The sequence below is a fragment of the Macaca nemestrina genome (assembly GCF_043159975.1).
Source record: "Macaca nemestrina isolate mMacNem1 chromosome 10 unlocalized genomic scaffold, mMacNem.hap1 SUPER_10_unloc_1, whole genome shotgun sequence".
Taxonomy (NCBI): Eukaryota; Metazoa; Chordata; class Mammalia; order Primates; family Cercopithecidae; genus Macaca; species Macaca nemestrina.
This window is the reverse complement of record NW_027257570.1, coordinates 130,884-150,108: the sequence shown is the minus strand read 5'-3', so window position 1 is coordinate 150,108 and position 19,225 is coordinate 130,884. Positions and strand designations below refer to the sequence as shown.

The 19,225-nt window shown below is 49.1% G+C and overlaps 1 long non-coding RNA gene across 1 annotated transcript in view; it reads left to right on the top strand.

Moving 5' to 3' along the window:
- The first annotated feature begins 1,666 nt into the window (after positions 1 to 1,666).
- LOC139361122 (uncharacterized) overlaps positions 1,667 to 19,225 on the top strand; it is a 71,674-nt gene continuing 54,115 nt past the window's right edge. Inside the window, exon 1 of the long non-coding RNA XR_011618659.1 lies at positions 1,667 to 1,697. This is a non-coding gene — a long non-coding RNA (uncharacterized lncRNA). The remainder of the gene's footprint in view (positions 1,698 to 19,225) is intronic.

Below are 19,225 nucleotides of genomic sequence, written 5' to 3'. Positions count from 1 at the left end.
ATTTGCTGAAGAACATTTGTGCATATTCTAGTGGAGAAGTCATATGACTTGACTGCACTTGTGTACTCTGATTTTGGTTTCATTAGTGTCCATAGCCACAAGCCTCAGCCGCCTCTGGGAACCACACTGAGGGGCTGTGGTGAGGGTTATTACAGAGTGGTGTGTCTTAGTGAATGGCACAAATGGCCTTGTGGGCCTACTTTGGGTTTGCTTGAACCTGTAGATTGTTAAACTAATTTTAGTTTAACATTTTGAGGATTATAAATTGTGATTCTTGTCTAAGAAGATGTTTCTATTGTCTCTGAAGACAGGAGCCACAATACAGATGGTCCCTGGCTCACAATGGTTACATTTGTGAGTTTTTTTTTTTTTTTCAACCTTGTGATGGTGTGAACCAGTCACACTCAGTGAATTGTTCGACCCGAGATGGGCTGCCTCTGGATGAACCCGTTGTAAGTTGAAACTATTATGTCAAATGCACTTTCTATTTAGGATATTTTCAGCTTACACTGGGTTTATTGGAACAGTTTCATCCCATGGTAAGTCAGGGAGTATATGTGCTCATAAAAGTAGAGTTGATCTCATAGATACCATGAGATATAATGTCTCTGATGTTATCGAGATACGATGAAAACAATCAAGTGGGACTTGGAAGCCTTGGAGGGACTGACTCACATGGGTGGCTCCTGGAATGCAAACGTGGGCGCCACTAGCTTGTGGATGTGAGGTCTTTGCCTTCTGCTTAGTCCAGTGGGTTATCGACTGCTCCCCAGGGCAGAGAGGTCCAGTGTTCCTGTGTTTAGGTGTTTGAGCTGCCTTAAGAGGCTAGGTCAGTTCTCACTGGTGTCTTCAGGGCTTTAGGCCTTCGGAACAAGCGGGAGGAAGCACGACTTTGGAGAGCTTTGGAAAGCTCAACGGACTTCAGGGCCATCCCCTTGGCAGGAGAGAGCTCCACTGGAGGCGAGCAGGGTGCCCTGCAGGCCTGTGCAGGGCCCAGGAATGTACGGACGTTTTGAGGGCCACAGGACACAGATCGGTCTTGGCTCACAACTGGTGTGATGGCCACGCAGCATTTCTGGCAGGTACATGAATGCGGGGACTTTGGTTTTGGGGTGTGTGTCCTGGTTGCCTAGTTACTTGGAAGACCCCTATTCAGACCCCAGCCTGAGTTACCGTGACAGGCCTCCCGTTTCACAGGCCACAAGGAAGCCGTGGCGTCAGTCACTCGGTGCCCACCAGATGTCAGATGTGCGTGTGTATCTTCCCTGGTCTCGGAATGGGTCTTGTTTTGAGGTTATAGTAAACGTTCTTTAAGAGGGGTTTTTGGATTTTTTGTTTGCGAGGAGGCAGCAGGGAGAGCTTGAGCAGTGAGATCCCCTTCCCAACCAATGCGATTTCAGATCAGAGTAGGTAATTACGGCAGCGGAGCTGCGAGATCACCTTCCCAACCAATGAGAATTCAGATCACAGCAGGTAATTAGGGCAGTGGGGCGGGTGGCAGAACCCTGAACTGTGGCTGTTTCTGGTGTCTTGCCCCTGCGGACAGAGCGTGCTGGGGCCTCCGTGGTCCTCTGTGGGGTGGGTGGAGCGCATGAGCTGGGTGCTGCTGGGCCGTGGCTGGCTCCCCAGCCCGGGGTTTGTGCAGGACTCCTTCTGAAGACAATTTGGAACCCAGAAAGCAGCACTGAGGAGAACAGGTTTGTGCGTTTCTGGATCCTTGGTGCTTCCCAGTCTCAGATGCTGCGCAGGCTCTGAGGGGTCTCACCAGGGAGACTTGCACAGTCGGCCCCGGGGTGGAGTGGGGCTGCAGCGGGTCTTGCAGGAGCCGGAAGGTGGGGGTGAGTGTCTCTCACAGGACCTTTCAAATGGGCCCAGCAGGATGCATCTGTGGAAATGGTGCCACCTAATGCTGGGCTGTGGCCAGCAGGACCTGAAAGGCTACAGCGGGCTGTGTTTCTGCTCTCTTGAGAGTCTCTGCACAGTTTTCCTTGGTTTTTGTCTGTTTGGAGGATGCTTCCCCTTTTCTTGGGCTTTCCTAGCCTTCTGAGCTTCCTTGTTAAGTATGACAAAGCCCTGAGAGGGCATTTTTATGGCATAATTATGTTATCCTGGTGGCTGGGTAAATGACCTGCAAATACGGGTGACTCAATAGCTCTGAGGGTGTTCACTATCCAAGACAGAGGTGGGAAGGAAATGTTCAGGCAGGCGTCAGAGGATCTGTTCTCTGCTTTACACTGGGGCCCTGGTTCCCTGACAGTCTTCACACTCCATCCAAAATGGGGATAATGAAGTCTCACGGATTCGGCGTCAGTTGAGAGCTGCCTCCAGCACAGTCCTGTGTGAGTAACAGTTTGTATGTTTGGTGCGAAGGGCGGGCGTCATTTGATCTTATTTGTGGTGGTGCTTATTGGTGGCTTTTCCGTAAGGAATTTAGACTTTATTAGCTTTGGCAAGGGAATCCTGAGTGATAAATTGGAAGAATGTTTCAGGAAATTCTGGAACCTGCAGTGAATCTGGAGTCTGTTCGAAATTGAGATTTGGATTCTCATGATTTCCTAATGCTACCCCAAAACCCAGTAGTTGAGACAGTCGTAGAGCTTCAGTTGTGCTGCCCCAGTTCCCCATTTTAAAAGGAACACGTTGCTTTCATCTAGAATGTTCTGAGCTCTGAGTGCTGCTGGCGGAGTGACCAGCCCTCTGCATCAGAGGGGAAGCCAGGGCTGCGCTCACGACGTCGCAGCAGCTGGGAGGTGACCCTGGACCTCAGGCACGTGTGCTGCTGACCATTTTCTGTAAACTCCAAGGGTGCAGTGGTCTCCTTGGCGCTTTACAGTCTTCTGAAGCTTTTGAGGTGTCTGCACCTTACAGATTTTTCCGAAGTAGACGGCCTTTTCCCACACCCTTGTGCTGAGTTTTGTCAGAGGCTGGTGTGTGGGAAGCACCACATCCACATTCTGACAGGGAAGACTCTGGTGCCCAACTGAGGTCAGAGTGGAAATTTGTTTTTCCTTCCCTCCAGTCTGGTCCAGCTGCTCCCTGCTTGGCCGGAAGAAAATCATGCTTATCCAAGTCATAGGCAAACCCCCTAAGTCAAACATTTGTCTTTTTTCTTTATTATACCAGTTTAGTTTATATGTGAATGATAGATAGAGAAATGTCTTTTTAGGGGAAAATTAATTTCTTTAATCACAGAGAACTTTTTGGATTAAAAACTGCAATCAAGAGGCTATTTTGTAATAAGATCTAGTTAAATACTACAGTTGAAAGCTCCTTGTATTAGATCTTAAACTTGGGCCCGGTGTGTGTGTCAGCACGCTCGTGCTCATGAGGCCAGGCTCAGCTGTGAACTACAGGCACGGTACATACTTTCTGGTTGCTTTTTTGAAAGTCTTACTGCTTGGCCTCTCTGACTCAAATGTCGAGTTACATTGATTCTGTTCAGAATGATCATCCTTCTATCTAGGGTCCAGTCATCTTCCTCTTCTTTGTCTCCTACAGTACTGTGTATTTAATAGTCAAATATTTTATAGGTTATATGGGTGACTGATCTGTTCATTAGGAAAACAATGCCAATTTTTACATCATAATGGACTTGTTAAATGATTATGTTAGTATAATGAAGTTTACATGGCAAAAGAGGCTTTGCAGATGTGACTGTAAGGGACAGTGAGATGGGGGAGGACCCTGGGTTGTCCAGGAGTGGTCCAGTGTCCTCACATGTGCCTTGATGAGAGGGAGTATGAGAGTCTGCCTCAGGAGGAGACCTGAGGATGAGATAGGGTCCAGAGGGCTGTGGGGCTGAGGGCAGGGCTGGGGCAGGGGCCGGAGGGTCATGGGGACAAGGGTGGGGCAGGGGCCAGAGGGGGGTGCAGGGCTGAGGCCGGGGCAGTAGTCGGAGGGGTGTGGGACTGTGAGCCAAGCTGCATGGCGTGACCTCTATAAACTGGGAGACTCCAGGCAGGAACACAACCTACTGACCCCTTGACTTCAGCCCTGGGACTCATGACTTCCTGGGCTGAGAGGAGGTTTGCATTTGTGGTAATTTGTTGCAGCAGCAATAGGAAGTTAATGCATTGTATCTGCTCTTCACCTCCAAACCTTTGAAAAGTAACCGTGTTGTATCGGCCTTTTGTGTGCCCTAAATTCTAATGAGATGGTTTGTAGAAAGTAATGGACACAAACGATGGCAGAACAGAAAGGTGGAGAGAAGCAGTGTCTTCTGTGGTTCTGTAGTTTGGGTCTGTGAAGTTAGATTTCGGTCAGAGTGTGTGGTCTTGTTCAGCGTATACCTGGAGTACTTGTTCAGAGCTCCTGGGGGAGTGGTCTTTAACACTGTTAGGATTAAAGCTTCAAGCACATCAGAGAGTTCCTGAGTCAGTGTTAGGTGACCTTCGAATAAGAGTTGGCATGTAGAATCTGCCCACTTTACTAGTATGAAGCAGCAAAATCTTTTTTTTTTTTTTTTTTTTTTTTGAGATGGAGTCTCATTCTGTCACCCAGCCTGGAGTACAGTGGTGCGGTCTCAGCTCACTGCAACCTCCGCCGCCTGTGCTCAAGTGATTCTCCTGCCTCAGCCTCCAAATTGCATGATTTATTTTCCTGTTTTATATACTTAGTATATGAAAACTCTGCAAACTTTATTAATACAAATGACATGCCAGAACTTATGAGAATCCAGCATTTTCCCATGCAAATTAGTAGTGATGTGGAATTCTGGGCTGGTTTGGTTTTATAAGACTTAGCGGTGGATTCTTTGCCTAATTTCTGCGGAGCTAACAATTGTTAATCACCCAGCACTCTTACCTCCCCCAACAGCTCAGGTGAGGGGTGCTACCCCCGCTGTCGTGTTGACAGGTGGGAGACTGAGGCTTAGATGAACAGGTGACATGTTACTGTCCAAACCCACCCACCCCGTAGTTTCCTGCCATGGCTCAGTTATCTTCCTGCAAGAAAGGATAGATGCCCTGATGCTGGGTAGAATTCCTTGGGAACCCCTTTCCATCCTCCAGGGAGTTCTTGCTTTATGGTGGTGGCTCACGGGGAGGCCTCTGGCCCACTGAGAATGTGATTCATATTGTAACATGACTGTGTCTCTGTCCGGCTGCTGTCGATTGGGTGATTTGTAAGCACATTTATTGCTCACAGTTCTGGAGGCTGGGAGGTCCAAGGTCAAGGCACCTGCAGATCTGGTGCCCCAGGGCCTGTGGCTCACAGTTGGCAGCATCTCACCGGGTCTCGCGTGGCAGCAGGCGTCTCATCAGGCCTCACGTTGTGGAGGAGCAGGAGGGCTCCTTCAGGCCTCCCAACAAGGACACCAACCCCAGTTCTGAGAGCGGGGCCTCCCAAAGACCCTCCCCACCTCTTAGTTTCCCATTGGAGATGGTTTCAGCATGAGGTTTTGGGGACATTCAGGCCAGAGCCGTTGCTCTGCTGTGGTGTCAGGGCTGCCATGGCATCACTACTGCAGCAGAGCCACAGCCTCTCATCTGCATTTGCTGCAGGAGGAAGATGCAGGTGCCTGTGCAAGTTGGGGTTCAGTGCAAGAAGTGGAGACTCTCTGGGAGTCTTAGCCAGGAGGAACCTAAGGGCTTTGAGAACTGACACCTTAGGACTGTAGTTTTCTTCAGACTGTTAAAACCTTGGTGTGTGACAATACTGAACATTGCCTGAGCCTTGTGATCCTGTAAAACTGATGGTTAAGACATTCCCCCTCCCCACAACTGCGTCCCCACTTTTACTGCAAGAAGCCCCTTCCCATGTGGCTTAGGCTGACTTTCGGATGACCATTTACCGAGGACAGGGCGAGACACAGGCCTTCAAATCCCCCTTCTCTGCCTTATAAATGATTAGCTAAACTGCCTGTTCCCACTGATGAATCAGAACAAAACGCTTGTTAGCCAAATCTTGGTTCCTCCTCTTCTCTCCTTACCCGAGTCTGAGGCCCCTCTGAGGAAACCTCTGATCCCCAATCAGCCACCCCTTCGCTTCCCCCACGGCTTCCTCCTGGCCTTGTTTCCCCTTCCCTGTGAAGGAGGGAGCAGTTCTGGCTGCTCTGAGATGCCGGCAGGCCTGCCGTTGGAGCAGTGGGCACCTCCCACCTTGAAATGGTTCTTCGTGGTGCGGTTGCGCCTAGGGGGGTGGACTTGTCTTTGACTGTTGCCTTCCGCAGAGGACGGTTAGGGTGGGCAGGAAAGAATTCTCTGCTACAAGTCTGCATTTCAGGCTGTTTCCAGAAGTGGGAATTCTCATACCCTGCAGTCTGGGAATGGATTTCGTTTCCCAGCTTCAGGTGGAGTTGAAATTGAGTGAGGCAACCCAGCACATATCTGGAGCCAGGAACTAGAGCCGTTTTTAAAGTGGCAGTTTCTCTGTAAGATTACAAAAAAAAAAAAAAAAAAAAAATGCACTCAGCACATTTCTTTCTTTCTCCCATGCATTTGGCCTTCTACAATGGGAATGGTGGTTTTTTGAAGCATGGATATAGTTTTAAATATTGGAAACCTTAATGTAGCTTCTTAAAATGTTTGCCTGATTATCTGGAGATTTACTAAACCTTTGGAGTGGTAATAAGTTGATCTATATGACTCTGCTTTCTATGATGCAATGAAAGTACTATAATTAAAACCTCTGCAGTTGGGTGCAGCAGGCGATTGGCCAAAACAAATTCTGCCTTTTGGTTTTCTTGAACCAAACAAGGGAGTAGAGTGTAGGCTGAAGTGGCAAATTCATTTCAGAGCACGCCAGAGCCATCAACAATTGAGCAGCCTTCTCAGGTGAACGTGTAACGTGCCGTGACGCTTTTTTTTTTTTTTTTTTTTTTGAGATGGAGTCTCCCTCTGTCGCCCAGGCTGGAGTGCAGTGGCCAGATCTCAGCTCACTGCAAGCTCCGCCTCCCGGGTTCACGCCATTCTCCTGCCTCACCCTCCCGAGTAGCTGGGACTACAGGCGCCTGCCACCTTGCCCGGCTAGTTTTTTGTATTTTTTTGTAGACATGGGGTTTACCCGTGTTAGCCAGGATGGTCTCGATCTCCTGACCTCGTGATCCACCCTTCTCGGCCTCCCAAAGTGCTGGGATTACAGGCTTGAGCCACCGCGCCCGGCCCGTGTAGTGAGTCTTGACAAGCCTGCCTACTGATGTGTGCACGTGACACCATGGAGCCACACCTAGGAAGATATGGTTTTTGTAAGAAGCTTTGGAAATCCAAAGTTCAACTTAATTATCCGACTTTGTTACAGAAAAAGCTTTGACCAAGATGACCAAAGACCTGATTGTCTCATGGTCGAGACGTGGTTGTAAAATTGCCCTTACTTGATGCCCATCAGTGTTGGTCCACAGTGATACTCCTCCCACCTCACTGAATAGTTTGGAGACTGAAATGAGACTGTGAACATCTCCTTAAGGTGAAAAGGGCTCTGGGGCATCCAGAAATATCCGCACACCCGTGACCATTCCCCTTTAAGGTGGAAAGGATTGCTGGGTCATGCGGGAGCATCCGCACACCCGTGGCTGTCCTCTTTAAGGTGGAAAGGGCTGCTGGGGTGCCCAGCAATATCTGCACACCCGTGGCCATTGTGGCTGTCCCCCTTTCTGCTCAGTCACCTCTGCGTTCCTGCATTCAGGCTTTGGGACACTCATGAGCAGCTCATCCCCCTGGGCTGGTGAGGATGTAGTGGGAGGTTGTTCTGAGGCTCTGTCACCGTCTGCCCTGTCATGAGCTGGGCAAGGCAGCGGCAGTGACCCTGGAGGAGTCTGGTTAGTGAGGGCTCCGGCAGGAAGTGCCGAGGCTTGAGGTGGCTCTGCCAGTCGTAACCAAATGTCTTTCCTCTTATTTCCACGATTCCTTCTAGTTCTGCACCATGCACTGCGGAGTCTCTGTGTCTATAAATACACATTAATTACGATACAGGTGTCTCTTTCCCCTCTGGGGCTGGGCCTAGGTAGTGAAGTGCAAGACCCCCTTACTGCTGGATGCCCACCAGCACGAGGCACTGCCCGCCCTGCTGACGAATGCCTACAGCGAGTCCTGGAAGCTCCCTCCTGAGCACCTGGCCTGTTGACGGTGTACACGGGAGATAGATGAGCTCCCCTTGCTCCACCCTGAGCAGAGACTGAGGAGGTGGCGGCAGCGCTGTCCCCCATGGTGCATCCTGGGAGCATGGAGGAAAAGTCTGTTCATGCTTAAAACAGCCCATCCTCTCAAAAGCAGGGTGACAACCACATTTACATCTGGAATCTTATAAAAGGGCCCGTCTCTTTGAGAGAAGAACGTGGCATGTGTGTGTGTACCTCCTTTTTTTTTTTTTTTTTTTTTTTTTTTTTTTTTTTTTAAAGACAGTCTCCCTCTGTCACCCAGGCTGGAGTGCGGTGGTGTGATCTCAGCTCACTGCAAGCTCTGCCTCCCGGGTTCACACCATTCTCCTGCCTCAGCCTCCCTCCCGGGTAGCTGGGACTACAGGCACCCGCCACTATGCCTGGCTAATTTTTTGTACTTTTAGTAGAGACCGGATTTCACTGTGTTAGCCAGGATGGTCTCGATCTCCTGACCTCGTGATCCGCCCGCCTCGGCCTCCCAAAGTGCTGGGATTACAGGTGTGAGCCACTGCCCCGGGCCATATGTGTGTACTTCTTTACAAATCTTGCCCGACCTTTGCATTTAAAAATTATTGAAAAACTTAATGTACCTGACAAGAACTTTATAGGTTTCCTCAAGTAAAAATTTGAAAAAGTTAAGTGAACCCATAATGGATTTATTTCTATGAGTCCCACACTTGGATTTCAAAGGTGGGCAAAACATCTCAGTTCTTCAGCCTGATTTCCGTGGAATCGTGAAGGAAACGTGCTGAAGTTGCTGCGCGGATTTTGTTATGTGGTGGTGACAAGTGGGGCTGGTCATGAAACAACTGGAGCGATCCCTGTCCTTTCTGTGCTCCTGTTGGACACTAGGCACGTGCTTGGGTGTTTTCTGTGTGTGTGGACAAGATGAGGACAGAATTTCCGGATGATCCACACGGTGGTATCTTCTCCCTTTTCTGTTAAAACGTGTCTTCTGCTGCTTCTACATAGACCAAGTATTTCTCTCTTGCCTGTCTACATAAACGCTGTTTAACAAAAACTGTATTGTAGACATGTGAAGCAGAATTCCACATTATAAAACAGATAGAGCTAACTGAGTATACTGTTTTGTGGAAAGAAGGTTTAAAATGATTTTTAGCTTTTTCCCTGAAAGAGGGAATAATTTTAAGTTTTTCCCTGAAATAGGGAAGAATGAAATGGGAAAATTTTTCCATTTAATTGTTAGATTATATTTAATTATTTGTTAGATTATTCATGTATTGCAAGGGAAAAAGGAACTAGATCACCCCATGTACCCAAGTGAAAATTTAAAGGGTATGGGCAAATTCGTTTGAACTCCTTTAAATTTTTTTTTTTTTTTTTTTTTTTTTTTTTTTTTTTTTTTGGACAGTCTCACTCTGTTTCCTAGGCTGGGTGCAGTAGTGCAATGACAGCTCACTGCAACCCCAACCTTCAACCCCAGGCTCAAGTGATTCTCCTGCCTCAACCTCTCCAACTGCTGGAATTTACAGGCGTTAACCACCACACACAGCTTATCACCTCTTGGACACTAACTTTGAGTTTGGGCATTCAGTGAACTATATTTTGGTTAATTCCCAAAGTTTCTCACTGTTTATCTTTAATTTGCTAAAAATCTAAATGTATTGTGAAATGGATTAGATTTCCTTAGCATTCACGGATTCCCTGTTAATGGGGCAGAGACGTAGAAGGCGTTCGGACATCATCAGGGTTGCAGTTGAGTGCTTGCCCCGTACACACTGGAGCTCTGGGCTCTGTGGCCCCACGGGGGTCCTCTGTCCACTGAGGGGTCTGGGTTACCTGGAAGGTCCCTCCAGCCTCTGCAATTTTGCCCTTTTCAGGTTAACATCTCCTCGTTGTCCTGGACAGCCTTGCCTTTCGTTCACTGACCCACGAGTGAACAGCTGGCCAGTGGCCAGGGCTGCTTCCTTCAGCTGGGAGGTGGTGATGTGATTTCACTTCTGTGGAGCTTGGTTCTTGGTGTATTAGGGGTTCAGTTGTATCTTGATTTTTAATCTGCACCTCTGAATTGCTCTTTTGATTGCAAAGAGATTGCTTGTTGGATTTGTTTCTGAATATTTCGTGGATAACAGGAGAACTTTGCTTATCTGTGTGTTCCTTTAATGCGTTTTTGCTGGGCATGTACATGGGTGTCTTAGCCTTTAGCCCACTTTCTGTGTGTGGTGGATTCATTCTAATCATTTATGTGAAGTCTCTTGTATTAAGGCCAGAGGACGTGGGGTGCTGTCTCCCTAAACTCGGGGGAAATGGCATTGTTCTGCCTTCCTCGCTGGGAACGCTGGGGTTTCCAGGTGTCTGGACTTGGCTCCCACACTGGGAGAGTGGCTGTGGCTTCTGGAGCTCGTTTTGTGTGGGACCGACTCCTTCACTTGCTTTATTCCCCGCTATCTTTGCTACTTTATGAGAAGGGATGAGGGAGTTGGGCCCGGGGGCGAGGCCTGTGCCTGAAAGGCTCGATGCAGAAACTCCTCGTGGGAAGGATGTTCCCTGAGGGCAGCTTGGAGTCTTTTGCTACTTTTAATAGAGAAGTAACTATTGACATGGTTCTATTCTGCTAGTGATGTTTCAAAATAATTGGTGTAGAGTTACGAAGACGTCCGAGACACCCATGATCCACTCCGGGCCAGTGCCAGGCATTGTGCTGAGATGCCTTCAGACCACATTCAGATGCCAAAGATTCTTGCTTGGTTATTCTCAAACTTATGAGAATCTAAAATACGGGCCATGGTGTGGGTTTTCTTTTGAGCCCCCGTGCCTTTGCTTTGCAGTTTGGGAATGAATGACTTCATCAAGGGGAAAGAATTTGAGGAAGGAGCCTCTGAAGCTAGGAGGGGGTGGGGAGGGGCGGGGGCAGAGGGAAAAGGAGTTGTAGGGGGAGGAGCCAGGCTGGGGCTGGGGGGTCTCCCCATGATGCTCCCCCACCCCTGGCGCGAGGCCCCAGGGAGGGACTGACTTTCCCACAGGAAATGTGTATGATTGCGTGTCTGTTTTGTGGGTTGGCCATTTGGATTGAGGGAATGTCCGTGTTGTGATTCTTTATTGATTCGAAGGTTGAAAAGGTTTGTGCTCAATACAGGGGTCTCTTAGTGCGATGGGAAACGTGATCACAGCCGCCTTCGGGGTGGGAAGGGTCCTCAGTGGTGGCCGGTGCTGGCCTTCACCTCCCTGGGTGAGCTGCCTTCAGGGTGGGAAGGGAGGTCCTCTGTGGTGGCTGGTGCCAGCAGGCCTTAGCCTCCCTGGGTGAGCTGCCCTCAGGGTGGGAAGGGAGGTCCTCAGTGGTGGCCGCTGCCGGCCTTCGCCTCCCCGGGTGAGTGCTGCCCCATCCCTGGCGTCTCCGACTCCTTGCCTGGCACCTTCCTCGTTGGAGGCCGTGATCCATCAACCTTGTCCATGCGTGTCCTGCAGACTAGTGCAGACTGCAGGTCCAGGGGTGGTCAGAGGAGGCCAGAGGAGGCCCTCGTGATGCAAAGCTAAACACTGAATGAATGCGCTGCTGAGTGCATGAGCCGCGTCAGCCCAAGAGTCCGGGTAGGAGGGAACTGCGGGGTTGGAGGGAAGACTGGATAGATGGATGCTTTCCTTGGCCCCTGGGGGCATGGCCAGGTCCATGCTCAGACCCTCCTGGTTTCTCCCATAATTCCATAAATAGCAAGGGAAGGACTCGGGGCACCCAGGGACCTCATGGGTATAAGCTGTGTCCTCGCGTGGCCCCAGCTGTGGCCAGTGACGTTATTCTCTTTAACCTCAGGCTTATTTTGTATAAAAACACAAAGGGACAGAAGTAGTTCAAGGGCCTCTAAAGACTTACGTAATTGTTAATAGGCCTACTTTTATGATTTCTTATGTATTAAGAGCAAATCATGAAACAAACTCATTTCTGTTTGAAGAAATCTTTACTGATCTCATTTTTGTGGAAAGCAACATTGATTCTTTGCTTAGTGAGAGCGTTAGTGCCCTCCTGCCCAGCGCCGCTGTCCTCGGCACACACCTCTGTCCACTGGTCTCCGTTCATCTTTCCGTTTAGAATTGTAGGAGGGGCGCTGGGATCTTAGGGCTAGAAAGAAACTCTGAAGACCACTTGTTTTAGGGGCAGCTTTTAGTCAGGGAACTCCAGAGAGACAGCCAGCCAGCCACGTGTGCGTGTGTCTCCAGGGGAAGGCTTGCTGCAGGGGCTATGGAGTCCAAGAAGTCCCAGGACCCACAGCCTGCAAGCTAGAGTCCTGGGAGGGTGTGGCTTGAAGACTTGAGGAGCAGAGGGTGCAGATCCCACCCGGGTCTGAGGAGCTGAGACCCAGGAGCACGGGTGGCAGAAGACGGATGTCACTGGCCCATCAGCCAGACAGGTAGAGTGAGCCCAGTCTTCCCTGCCTTGCTGTTTTACTCGAGCCCTGGGTGGATAGGGTGGTGCCCCCAACACCGGCGAGGATGGGTCTCCACTCAGTCCAGAGGCAAACATGCATCTCATACAGAAATAATGCAGAACCAGCCATCTGGGAACCCAAGGCACGCTCAGGTCGAGGCACAAAACCAACGCCGCGCGTGGCCCTGACGTCTGCGTGTTCGCATCACTCCACGCGCATTGCTCGCTCATCGCCTCAGTGAGTTTGTAAGCTCGTGCGGTTCTGGGGGTCTTTGCCCCGGGTGGTGGTGGTGACAGGCTCCCCACCGCCCCAGCTCAGGTGTGGAAGGTGATGCCACCAACGGGTCCTTATTTCTCAGACACTTGAGCGGGTGCTCTGTGCAGCCAGTTCCACCTGCAGCAGCATCTGTGTTCCCTACGCCAATTCCATTCGCAGTGTGTGCCTGCCTTCTGTTGGGGTGCAGCCTTCCTTCAGGGAGGAACTGTGTCCTGTTGGACTATGTCTCCTGTGGTGTATCTCATGGCTGAATAAGTAGCTATAGGATACCTCGGTGGCTGAATGACAGGTTCATTGGAAGGAAAACTTTACACTTTTTTTTCTTTTTGAGATGGAGTTACACACTCAACGCCCAGGCTGAAGTGCAATGGTATGATCTCGGCTCATTGCAACCTCTCCCTCCTGGGTTCAAGTGATTCTCCTCCCTCAGCCTCCCAAGAAGCTGGGGTTACAGGCGTCTGCCACCATGCCTGGCTAATTTTAGTATTTTCATTAGAGACGGGGTTTCACCATGATGACCAGGCTGGTCTTAAACTCTTGACCTCAGATGATGCACCCACCTCGGCCACCCAAAGTGCTGGGATTATGGCCATGAGCCGCTGCACCCAGCAACTTAATACCGTTTTTGTTTTTGTTTTTTTTAATCATAATGGGCTTGTTAAATGCTTACATCAATGTTTATTTCTAAAAATGTTATCTGTGACCTTTCAGCTTTTCATAGCACTTCTCGTGTGAATATTTTTTAAAAAGCCCTTTCATCGTGGGGGAGAAGGAGTTATTCCTTTCAGCAGAGGGATATGGAGGAACAGGCCTTAGTGGGTCTGAGCACAGGCAGTCACCCCAGCCTTGGTGCTTGCTTAGGTCTGTTCTCCATTCACCGTAGCAGCGTCCACTGTCATTGTCAGCTTGTAAAAATAAGCTTCTTCCTCTTTCTAATCAGAATGAACAGTTAGTTTGTTAACCGTCATGTTAAGGTATCGAGAATGATGGCTTTCAGGCCTCAGATATGACACAAGTAGTAAATGCAGCTGACCCTGAACGACATGGGTTTTGAGCTTCGAAGGATCACTTATGTTAATTTTTTTTCCAACCTAACCCTTATTGAGAAAACGTGGCTTTGTGGAGGGCCGACGTTTCCTACATGCGGTTCCATGGGGTGGCCGCGGGTCCTGTGGACACGTAGATTTGGGTAAACTCGGGGAGTGTTCTGGAATCCATGTCCCTGTGTATACAGAGGGACAACTGCAGCTTTTTAAAAGTTTGTGTCCTGTCTTGTCCTAAAAAGGCTCCAAGGTGGATGCAAAATTATTTCATTCTTTTGGTTTCCTTGGTGGGATATTGATGTTTATTCTTCAGTGTCTAAAATCCTGAGTGAAAAGAGTTGGTGCTTCAGGAACAAAGCCAGTCTGGAAACACATACTGAGATATCCACCTTTTCTTCATGGTTTCACAAAAGGTCATGATCATATTTTATTCGGTTGAACCGTAGCAAACTGCCAATATTTGCTGTTTTTGGCCTACAAAATGGCAAGTTCGTACAATATTAAAAACAAAGGCTTCCTGGATGGGGAGAATAGGAATCGGTAAGAACCTGAAGTTGTCTGTCATGGCCTGTGAGTCACAGGTAAATAAACCTGTGTGAGGGGAAGTTGGCTGTACAGTATTTTCTTCTGTTTTGAGACTGTCAGAAAAAGATCAGTTCTATTCCGTTGGGTCCCTGCGCCTCAGCTTTGCTGCAGAGGGGACTTGCCATTATACTTCGTGTCCGCAGTGCCCAGGAGGCTGACGCCACATAGAAGACCTATAGGTCGGTGAACATGAGCAGGCATTGGACACGCTGTGCACCTTGGGACGCATCTGAGAAGTGTGTGCTTGCAACAGGTCTGGGGTGAGGGTGTGTTCCATCTCCTCTCTCTTCTCTGACTTTGCAGACCTTTGAAGTTGGTCCCCTGGAAAGTGAAATTAGTTAATGCTGATGAGCTCGAGGTCAAAGCCGGAATCAGGCTCATCATTTCCTGCAGTGTTCACAGCAGCAGGTCGTAAACTCGACATGACCTGAACCCAGAGAGTCGAGGTTCCGCCCTGCTTTGTGACTCGGTTGTGTGTGGTCTTGAGAAAGTGAACATGGGTTTTCTTGATTCTGAGGGGGCCGAAGAGACCCGCTCTTCACTAGGGGTGTGAAGCATTGGACCTTCCCATCAGGAGGCAGCAGGGACTCGAGAAAGCCCCACATGCCCTCCAGTTCCCTTATGTTGAAATGGTTTGTACTGGGCCATGCCGGGTCATTTTCGGAGGTAAGTGGGGCGTTCACATGGAGGTATACACTATTCTTGGTGTCAGGTGCGAGAGTTGAATTTGTAGAAGCTGTACAGATAGGAAAGAGCCTGGCAGGGAGTGCTGTTTACACGGAACCGATTTAACGCGAGGTCTGCGCTCTCCCTGGGTCCTTGTCTGACCAGTGTCTCCCAGTCTGCAACGGGATGTTCCCGTGACTCGGCGCTATTGTCCCACTCTGTAGATGTCTGAGGATCCGTGCGTGGTTGCTGTTAGAGTGAGTTGTGATAATGAACTGAAACAGTGAACAAACCCTGAATTGGTTAGCACTGGTTCCACGGCCACTTCTGCCGTGGTTGGAGTCATTCATATTAAAGTGTGCTGGACTCCTACGCAGAGCTCTGAATTCCAGAGACCCTTTAACTCGGCAGCTAACCAGCTGCTTCCTTCAGAAGACATTTGAGTCCCCTTTACGTGCCAGGGTGACCCTGGGAGTTTGAAGATGAGTGAGACAAGCCCTCCCCGTCTTGTGGATTTTACTGTCCAGAGGGGGAGACAGATGTGGATGGTGAAGGAGGCCCTATCAGAGGTCAGCGCACATCCGTTTTATTTCTTCAGCACTTACTGTGTTCAGGCGGTGTCCCGGGCCATGTGCAGAGCATCTGGGGACCCTGCCCATGGCATCCCAGGCACAGTTAGCATCTGCGCCATCTTCATACTTGGCCTGAGTTTTGGGGGAAGTACCGAGGACGGCTTCTGCCTTTGCCGGAGAGGGTTGGAAGTCAGGGCAGCCCTCCACAAGGAGATGATCGCCAGCTGATTCCTCAAGAAAGAGAGGTGGTCCCCACATGGGCGGAGCAGGGCAGCATGCACAGACCTGGCTGTGGGGTCTGGGGCAGGTGCATCTGAGTGGGGTCTGCTGTGAGACAGCAGGGGTGAGGTGTGAAGGCAGTTGGAATTTACGGGATAAATTATCACTAAGGCGATGCTGGGTTAACAGATAAAATCGGGACTCTCTGGGGTAAACTTGGACTTAAGGTTACCCTGGGCATGGGTGATATCAGGCTCTAAAGGCAGAGATTTAGGAAATTGGGGCAGAGCTGAGCCCCAGACGAGGATGAAGACCACCCTTGGGGGGATGTTGAATGAGACAGGGGTGGAAACCCAGTGAATGTCTTGGGGTCAGTCCAGCAGGAAGGCAGCAGAGGACACCAGTGCCCTCAAAGGCCCTGTGGATTTTACAGGCATGAGCCACTGCTCCCTGATGCTACTGGTAAAATTTCTAAGCAGCTCTCTCTCATACCCACTCCTGTATTTTTTTGTTTTTAAACCAGGTTTATGGCTGTATTTTTTCCAAGAAAACTAAACAGTTACCTGTTTGAAGTACAAATAACACCTGTTTAAAAACCAAAAATGTCAATTTGCACAGAAGTTTCCAAATACCCAGCTGGTTTGAGCCTTGCATTGCAGTGTCACTACCTGCTCTTAAATTTCTACACGATGTATAGATAGCGAGGCAGGGACAGCTGGTACATCTTCAGGTTTCGATTCTACTATCTTGGGCTATATTTTCATTTATTTTGGCACACCTGTGGGTGTGGGGAGCAATGCCAGGTATTTATTTTGAAGCTTGTCAAAGGAACAGTTGGGAAGATGTTCACATTTTTAGAATTTTCATAGTAATAGTTATAATTTACAAAGTATTTAAAATTGTGTAGTCATCATTCTGCTTTTTGCTAGATGTACCCCTCAACAGGGTTGCTAGCTATAATTCTACATCACAGGATTCAGAACAGTACCCTTTTGGAGCAGATGCCTGTAATCGAGGAATTCCGCCTAGTCAGTTCTCTTTAAGCGTGTTTAAAAGATTTTCTTTATCCTAGTTGGCACCTGTGGCTATAGTTGGTTTTCACTGCTGTGGAATATTCCATGATGGAAACAGTAATTCATCTCTTTTTGATATCGGTGGACATCTGGATTATTTTGGGAGTGTGTGTATGTCTATTCAGCCTTCATTTTTTCAGGATTTTTTGTAGAAGATAGTGTAACAGTGTAATATCCTCTGCTACGGAGCCAACACGAACCCTGATTACAGCCACACAGACTCTCACACAGACTCTCATGCCTTGTTACCAGTACACAGAACCAGTTTCTTAAGTTGAAACCCAGTAGCAGAACCTGAAGTCATGTGAACGTGTCCTCCGATCTTACACTTGGAATTCACTTTTTATTACTATGTCTGCTAATTAGGAAGCATATCAATTATACAGAAATCTGAGAATGTATAATTATACATTTATAACAGAGAAAAGCTTATTTAATACCCCGGAACACATGGCTATGTTTTTCCCTCATGCCCCACCACTGTTTTCTTTGCTTGAAATGTGAAATGACACTTGAATACAGTTTTCCAGTGACTGTTAGACTGACATAGTTCTTCAGAGACAGCGCATGTAAAGCACATGGAGAATTTCTGTTTGTGGAATGTGATTTCCCGGTCGCCTCATTCAGGCTGTCGCTGCCTTCCCCTTTGGCCGCCTGCACCGTGGGACGTCTGAGGAGGTCCCTGTTTCATCCTCTGGAAGTTCTGAAAAGGAAGGAGGAGAGGAGGGCGTCTCACGCTTAAAGTGAACTGACTAGGCGGAATTCCTCGATTACAGGCATCTGCTCCAAAAGGGTACTGTTCTGAATCCTGTGATGTAGAATTATAGCTAGCAACCCTGTTGAGGGGCACATCTAGAAAAAAGCAAAATAATGACTACACAATTTTAAATTCTTTGTAAATTATAACTATTACTATGAAAATTCTAAAAATGTGAACATCTTCCCAACTGTTCCTTTGACAAGCTTCAAAATAATATCCCCTTTATGTTGGTCCTTCGAGCTTTTATTTGGAGTCTCGGCTGCCTTAGTGGTTGCTGCCTTTATGTCCCTAGCTTGTGGCTTGGTCCTTCTGTCTAACTCACAGGCAGACAGATGGATAGGAAAGTTGTGTTCAGCCAACAGCTTGATCATACTCTCAAGGCTCAAATCGACTGGGTATTTGGAGACGTCTGTGCAAATTGGCATTTTTGGTTTTTAAATATGGTGTCTTATTTGTACTTCAAATGGGTAACTGGTTCTCTTGGAAAAGAGATAGCCATAAAGCTGGTTTAAAAAAAAAAATGGGAGTGGGTGTGAGAGAGTGGCTTAGAAATTACACCAGTAATGGCAGGGCGTGGTTACTTACGCCTGTAATTCCAGCACTTTGAGAGGATGAGGCAGGTGGCTCACCTGAGATCAGGAGTTGGAGACCAGCCTGGCCAACATGGTGAAACCCCGTCAGTACTGAAAATACGAAAATTAGCCGGGCACGGTGACGGGGACCTGTAATCCCAGCTACTTGGGAGGCTGAGGCAGGAGAATTACTTGTACCCGGGAGGCAGAGGTTGCAGTGAGCCGAGATCGCGCCACTGCACTCCACCCTGGGGCGACAGAACAAACTCTCTCAAAAAAAAAAAAAAGAAAAACACCCCGGTAAAGGAAACCTGACTGCGTCATCTGTGATGGAGATGGCGGATTATTTCACTTTTAGTGACAGGATGAATTGGATATGTTTGCAGTATTGATCTTGACAAGTGAAATGGTCAGAACCAAAAGTGCCCCTCAGCTTGGGCCTCGCGGTTGGCAGAAGACTCTGGCGGGCAACAGACTGGAGACTCGGAGACCGAGGGGAGAATTCTCACGCCCTGACGCTGTTGCAGTCACTGCTTCTGGACTCCTGCTGGAGTGAGCGGCCCCTTCGCCTTGCAGGTTTTGGTGCAGTGGAGACCTTAGGACCTGCCCCTCCTGGCACACCTGTGAGTGTGGTGAGCAGTGCCAGGGCTGAGGCATAGGTGCTGAGCCCGGAACGTGGGACGGGAGAGGCTGCACACACCGGGCGGCAGGCATCTGCTCCAGCAGCCGGGGTTTCTGCAAAGGGGCGGGGCGATGGTTTTCTTCCTTGAATTTGGGTGGGGAGGGTGTCCTGGGGTACTGTGTCTGCACTTGTGTTGCTCTGAGGTCAAGGTGTGGCCCCGAGTCCCTGTCCCTCTGCCAAAGTGAGGGTTTGCCCATTTTCAGGTCAGATTTCCCTTGGGTCCGGGCCTCTAGGAGTGGGGGGCATCGAAGGGGGCGTGAGCATGGTGGACGCGCGTCGGCCTCTTCCTCTCCCCCTCCCCCC